Genomic DNA, 7,563 nt, shown 5'->3' with positions numbered 1-7,563 from the left:
TACTTAAAGTACTAATAATCCACCAATATTAGACTTGGTTTACTCTTGCGACATCATCCTGTGAAACAACTGATGAAGAGAATGCAGCAGGAAAGCATTCCACTGTGAGACAATGGAGAAAATCAGGAGGTTCGTGTTGGGAAATCAGAGAGCCTCTAAGATAGCAGATACACAGACGGATACATGCACCAGTGAAGGAAGGCCTGTAAAAGGCCTGCCCACCACCAGATCCCAGCACCTCCGCGCCCACTTCCCACCTGACCTGTCTAGCTCCAGCAGGGTCCCTTCTGTGCATAGCTGTGGATGAGGCTTATCCACAGTTTCCTGTTAAAGCTGCTCTTGGCCTGCCACTTATGGACACCAGATGGCGATGTTAGCTAGCCTTGTGAGTTTTATGATCAATGCATCCATCCCACCTACAAGTGCAAAAATGACTGAGAGGAAGGAAGTCTGCACTCCGATGAGGTTGCAGGGCATGAGGGCTGGAGCTAGGGAGGCAAAGAGGAGCACTCAAGGTCCCTGCCCTTCCACATACCTGGGAGCCCTCTCTGCCCGATCTACCCTTGCTCCTCCCCAGGCCCAGAAACCCTCCTGGTAATTCCAGGGACCTCCTTAGTGGGCAGGGACCATCCTCACTTATTCTGACTGTCTTCCTCATAGGCAGACCTCATGTGCGGGGGCGGGGGCGCGGGGCGGGTTGTAACCTTTCAAGGAACCAGACATTCAAAATTCCATACCATCACAGGCATTCTTCTGTGGGCTGCCCCTCCATCACTTCCTGACATTCCCTCTCTCACCTGCCCTGTCCCTCCAAACTATGCCCTTCATATTCCTGACGTCCTCACAAATTACTGTTCTCAGTGTGCCTTCAAATGCATTGGCCTCTTCACATGCCTAGCACATATTTTTTTCCTCGTCTCTCCCCTCCTCAGTTTACCTCACTCACTGCTCCTCATACTTTAGCACAATCTCAGGTATGCTCCTCCAAGAGAACTTCCTTATGCCTCCCATTCCAGGTCAGATTCCTGTCCTCTGACTTCACAAGCACAGCTTTCCACCCAGAGTTTATATTTCTGTTAAGTTTTCTGAATACCCATTAGACTGAAATCTCAGAGAATTCATCTATGTTAATCCCATGTGAGCCCCCCACATGTAGTAGACACAGAGTGAGAGAAGATTGCTCTTTTATTGAAGTTCAGAAAAAATAAGGCTATTTCAATCTCTTGCATCCCTTGCCTCTAGTCTTATTACCTTCTCTATAACTCCCTACTATCTGCAAATATGAATGGGATTTGAATGTGAAGATGCTCCATCAAGTAGTCATCACTATAGGATGAAAGTCCTTCCTCCTGGCTTAGACTGCTCCTTCACAAGCCACCATCCTATTAATAATTCACCATGATATGCATTTCTTCTTCTCACCTCCTTTGCACCCATTCTTTTCTTCTCAATAGAGAGTCTCAGTTTGCTGGATCCAAGCTAACTATAACTCCACCAAGAATCAGTTCAGTAATTAGTGCTAATTTTATAACCATTTCAAACTTCACTTTTGAGTTTCATCAATCTTAATACACACATTTTCTTAGATTTTCCACCCTAGAGAGAGAAAAAGGAAAACTTCTTATAATTAATGGCATCTCAGAAAGCACATTGTTATTACATATACACACATAAATTTGGTCTGAAAATCTTCTGCTGGCATTTTCTGGTGAGATCACCAGCATAAAGTTTTACAGAACTGGTGTTAGCATGCTGGAGGGAAGTTTCACGAACAAAGAAGGAATAATTACACTTACAGTAACCTTAAGGGTAATGGTTGCTAAAAATTCTAAGTACTGGAAAAGTGAAATTGAAATCCCATAAAAATTGGTTAACATATAAATATCCATTTTGACTGGGACGGTGAAGTGGAAACACATCATCATGCCTAGCGATAAGAAATAAATTATATAAGAGTAGAGAAATTACTACAATGCTATACATTTTCCTGACTTTTATGAAGGAGTAAAATAATTATTCTACTAATTCTTTAAATACCAATAGCCTAGTCTTGTGCCACAAACTTGGTGATCAAGATGATAACAAAGCTTGAATTGACAGATTGAGTCAGAGTTACCACATCAGTTCTGTCCACATTAAAAAAAAAAGATCCATAATCTAATCATTCAAAAAATATGTATTTGATGTCAAAAATCTTCCAGACTGTGTGTTAGGAAGTGATGATAAAGCTGTGATCAAAAAAGAAGAATTTCCTTTATTTTAATAAATATTTAGCATCTACTAGTTTTTTAGGTAATTGTGAATAGTTGTGTAAATCCTCTTCTGTTTGTGTTTATGGTCTCCCAGGGATGGTGTCGATTCAGAGATAATTCAGACGGAGAATGATAAATATGTACAATGTGGACTCTATAAATGATGAACGTGTAGACGTAGAGAGTAGAATTGTGGTTACCAGGGGCTGGGGGCTGTGGAATGCAGGAAGATGTTGGTGAAAGGGTACAAACGTGCAGTAAGAAGATGAATAAGTTCTGAGGATACAGTGCAAAGCATAGTGATTACAGTTAACAAAACTATATTATATACTTAAAACTTGCTAAGAAACTAGATTTTAAATGTTCTCAACACCAAAAGGAAATTATAATTATGTGATGTGATGAAGGTGTTAGCTAACACTATGGTAGTAATTATATTGCAATATGCAAGTCTATCAAATCAACACATTGAACACCTTAAACTTACACGATGTTACATTTCAACCACATCTCAATAAAATTAAGCTTCATTTTGAACACCCTCCTCCCCCCAAAAAACAATTTGTACATAAGCTTGCAGGAGATGCTATTGTGCCTCTTAATGCCACAGTGAGACCTGGCACCAAGCTGCAGGCATTCTCCACTCTTCCTGGCACCAACAAGGACTCTAAGAAGTCCTGCTGGAGTTTTCATAACTGCTCGTGTTTTTCCTCTTCCATTTTAACTAAGGGTGCACACAAAGTTCTGTGAGTCATTTTCACCTACTTAATATATTCCGTCTCCCAAAAGAATGCAGCATGAACGTTTAATAGGTACATATTTTCTTGATTCGAGGTCATGGGTGGAAAAATGTTTTTGCTACCAACATCTTGAATCTTTGCCCATGAAAAGCCCAGATCACATATTTTTTTCTTAGAAAATTCTGGCCTCCAAGTAACACCACATGGGGTATTCTCTCAATTTAGACTCTAGCAAATGGCATTTTTTCCTATGGTTTAATGCCATCCCAGACAGGACCTATTATAATATGTGGAGTGACACTCAGGACCAGGGCCAAAGTTAAAGTCAAAATAAGACCTCAGTGTGTGCCCACAGAATGCATTGCTGTAGCATGGGAAGATCACACAGGGAACAAAAGAGAAGGTTAAGATGGAGGAAGAACTTTTATAGGGCTGGTAACCATGCCAAGTGATGTGGGATGACAGTTATATCTAATGCTTAAAAGTGAGTTGAAGGTCTCTGATTGCATCACTTCATATCTCAGTCCCACCACTCAGGGCAGGATCCCAAGAAAGATAAGTGGCCCTATTTAGTCTCAGTTCGTTCATCTCTAATATGTGAAAAATTAATGTACCATTGGGAGTTTTCAAGGATGAAAATGATAAATGCATGTGAGAAATAACCAAAATTGTTGCTAATATTCATTGAGCTCATTTTAGGCAATCCTGTTTAAAGCTGTTCCCATAAAGTGTATCAGGGCACAGCTAGGAGTGCCATGGCTTTGAGTTAACATCAGGTGGGACTTTTCTGAAGAAATCAGTACACCCCTATATGAAAGCCACAATTCACTTGGCAGGAATGAATGTGGAGCAAGGACAATTCTTACCCTCATAAGTGCCCCACATGACTGCAACCTGTGTGGGCACTTGATAGGAATCTCAATTCCCTTCCTCAAAGCATACTTCAGAACTGTAGTCGATAAAGAGGCGAAAAGCTACCCCCTGAGGATTCAGAAATGGAAATCGGATGGATGCTGGTCCGTGAGGACATGCTTACGCTTCCCAAGAGTACTGGACTGCTCGGCCTAGATTTTGCCATGCATATGAGAAATAAACTCATTGCTCCTGTATGTAACTATAATAATGTATTGTTTTATACTATGCTACTTAAAACATGGCCATGCAACACTTGGTAAATGCTCTAAAAGCAATAATCCACATGAAGAAAGCACAAAGTACTTTCACAATGTTGTCTCCTGTCCTCAGCCTCTGCTTTTTCTTCTGGTTATTTGTCCCCACTGTGGTTTAGGTGGAGAGCTAATCAAATGTTGCAGAGAGATGTGAGAGATTCAGTTAAAAAACAAAACAAAAACAAAAACAGAGAGTAGTGAAGTATCTAATAAATACAAAATGGTTAACTTATTCAAAAATTATAAGTGAGGTGATATATACTTTATAAATATGAAAACATTTCTGAATCTATCTATAAAAATGAGTCAAATATAATCATGCCACCTTATGACATGAGAAGATTTAAAAAGCAAATTGGCAGTATCTAGCGATATTTTAAAGGAACACATTCTGACTCTGTGACTCTCCCATACAAAAATGTGTACATGGATTTAGTTATACGTCTAGAGACATTTATTCCTACATTGTTTCTTACAGCAAAAAAACAAAAACAAACACTAAATATTGAAATATCAAGGAAAATAGCAAACTAGAAAACCATGGTGGCCCACTGATAGAATGAAATATTATGGTAACTTTTAAAAGGGCAAAATTTAAAGTAATCCAAAAGCTAGCCACAAGAAACAATTAGGGGCCACAAACCGCATGGGATATGTATTAGAGCACAGTGGTGAGGAATGTGGTCTCTGCAGAGAAAGCATGGGCTTAGTGTCATGAATTTAGTACTTCTTGCTTCTGTGATTTTGCACCCAGTTCCTCCTTTTCTCTCTGTATACTTTATCATACTGCATAATTTATATATTGATCATGAGAATTAAATGATGACGGATACTTACAATCAGTACCTGAGCTGTACAGCATTCTTCATAAACACTAGCAGTCATTAATATTAGTACAATTTTATAGTTCCTGTCAACAGATGAATAGATAAGGAAGATATGGCATACATATCTATACAATGGACTATTATTCACCCATGAGAAAGAAGGAAATCCTGACATTTTCAACAACTTGGAGAAAAGTTGAGGACACTATGCTAAGTTAAATAAGACAGCAAAGATAAATACTGTATTATAGCATTTGTATATGGAATCTTAAAAAAGCTGAACTCGTAGAAGAGAAAGCAGAGTGGTACTTACTAGGGGCCTGGGGGTTGAGGGAAAAGGGGAGATGTTGGTCAAAGGACCTAAAGTTCTAGTTATAAGATGGATAAGTTCTGAGGATCTAATATACTGCATGGTGATTATAAATGTTAATACTGTATTATATACTTGAAAGTTGCTAAGTGAGTAGATCTTAAATGTTCTCACTACAAAAAAGAAATGGTAATTAATCATGGTCACACGATTGAGGTATTAGCTAACTCTATGGTTATAATCGTTTTGAAATACTAATCTGTATCAAATCAATGCATTGTACACCTTAAATTTACATAATGTTATATATATATATATATGCTAAAACATTACAAGTAGACAAGCATACAGACTTTAGATAATTTTTCTTCCAGTTTATTCAAATTTTATGTAGTATGTTTACCTTTAAAACAGTTTTTACTGAAAATCTTAATCTAGCAGGGTTGAATTGAAAAAGAGGCTTTTGTGGCAAAAGCAAAAGTTAGAAATGATGGTCCCGGAAAAAACAAAGAAACAAACTTCTGCATGTAGCAATCATTCATTCCACAGAAGAACATAAAAGTTCAAATTCAACTACCAGGACTCCAACAAGTGGAGAGACAATATTCAAAGGATATGCAAATGCAGCTAGGACATGAATTTGTAGAGACCTTCATGATCTAACTCTGAAGCTTCCTAGGGAGACTTAAGTCGATGACAAGATGCCATCAACTGAAAACCCATGGTCATTTCTAGGTGGAAGGAAGTCTTGGCTTTGCTCCTAATTCTCCTCTGCCTGCACAGAATCTGTCCTTTAAGCCCAGGCTTTGTTTCAGCACCTTTTCAGACCCAAGGCTTGACAATTATGTACACAAGCATTCCTAAGATTGATACCCCCAATAAAGTTGATGAATAGTTAATAAACTCAGAATTCATGGATATGGCATACAGAGATTTCTAAATCTAGATATGCTTATGTAATAGTTAATATGCGACTCAAATATTTTTATGCTCAGGCTCATGCCCCAACACTATGACTTTTCTGTGTTTTGCTTCAATCTACTAGACATGTGTGTTAATCAGCTCAGGTTAGTATCACAAAATACACAGACTGGGTGACTTAAGCAACGTAAATTTTTCTCATGTTTTTGGAGGCTGGTAAGTCCAAGATCAAGGTGCCAGAAGATTCCGTTCTTGGTGAGGAACCTCATACTGGCTTTTAGGTAGCTTCTTTCTTACTGTGTACTCACATGGCCTGTCCTATTTGGGTGTACTTGGAGATCATATTTACATATATATTTATATATATATAACTCTTGTTATGAAGCCACTAATCCCTTCATTAGAGTCTCAATCTCAAGGCCTAATCTAAACCTGATTACCTCCCAAAGGTCCCACCTCCAGTTACCATTACATTGGGGGTTAGTGCTTCAATGTGTGATTTTGTCTGGGGCAAACATTCAGTCCATAACAACATACTTTACTGTTACTTTTTAAACTACATCCTTTCTATGGCAATGGGAATCACTTCCCTATCCGTCAGAATGCCCACTTGACTGCTGTATCTGAGGCAGCAGTATATTCATCTGCTCAGAACACCTGTGTCTGCTTCAAACAGAGCAGAGCAGATACCATGCAGATTGCTCAATATTTCAGTTTGAAAAAGTGAATGAAATGCTGCACTAACCTCCCTTTCTTTATTCAAATTAGCCACACAAGTACACAAAATATGATTTGATCTTTTTGTAGATTAAAATTCTTTAGTAGCATCCTGCTGTGTAGAGATAAAATTGTTAAGAATCCTGCCTACTGATTTTCCCGTCTCTTTGCTCATTCTACTCACACATCCATGAATATGGCATATGATTTCTTTGCAATTCACCAACAAATGTGATATCTTCTTACCTTAGTTACATGCACCTCTGAGTGGATGGTCAAGGAATTTTAAGGAAATTCCAATTCTCTTGCCTATATGAACGTCCAGAATTAAGTGTTTAGGGATAACTAGTTTCATGGTGAACAACATAAAAGTATATTGTCATCTCTGTGTGTAGCTTTTTTTCATTCTTAGCCTGCTAATCACTCTAGATAGAAAAGTATCAGGTCAGGGAAAAAATCAATAACTAATATTTATGGAGCCTGTAGTTTGCTTCAGTTGCAGTAAATTCTTTAGAGCTTTTCTGGGCCTTCTGGTTATTGGATTTAACATGAAGAAGAAATTGAACACTCTGTCTTTCCCACTGCCTTTACCTGCTGATCATCTGCATTGTTGATGAAATATTTAAG

General features: G+C 38.4%; 1 long non-coding RNA gene across 1 annotated transcript in view; it reads right to left on the bottom strand.

Moving 5' to 3' along the window:
- Positions 1-1,167: 1,167 nt before the first annotated feature.
- Positions 1,168-7,563, bottom strand: part of LOC139075498 (uncharacterized) — a 31,579-nt gene continuing 25,183 nt past the window's right edge. Inside the window, exons 4-5 of the long non-coding RNA XR_011525874.1 lie at positions 4,999-5,071; positions 1,168-1,596 (exon numbers count right to left, since the gene is read on the bottom strand). This is a non-coding gene — a long non-coding RNA (uncharacterized lncRNA). The remainder of the gene's footprint in view (positions 1,597-4,998; positions 5,072-7,563) is intronic.

The sequence above is a fragment of the Equus przewalskii genome, chromosome 1, assembly GCF_037783145.1.
Source record: "Equus przewalskii isolate Varuska chromosome 1, EquPr2, whole genome shotgun sequence".
Classification (NCBI taxonomy): Eukaryota; Metazoa; Chordata; class Mammalia; order Perissodactyla; family Equidae; genus Equus; species Equus przewalskii.
This window is presented reverse-complemented; position numbering and strand designations above follow the sequence as displayed.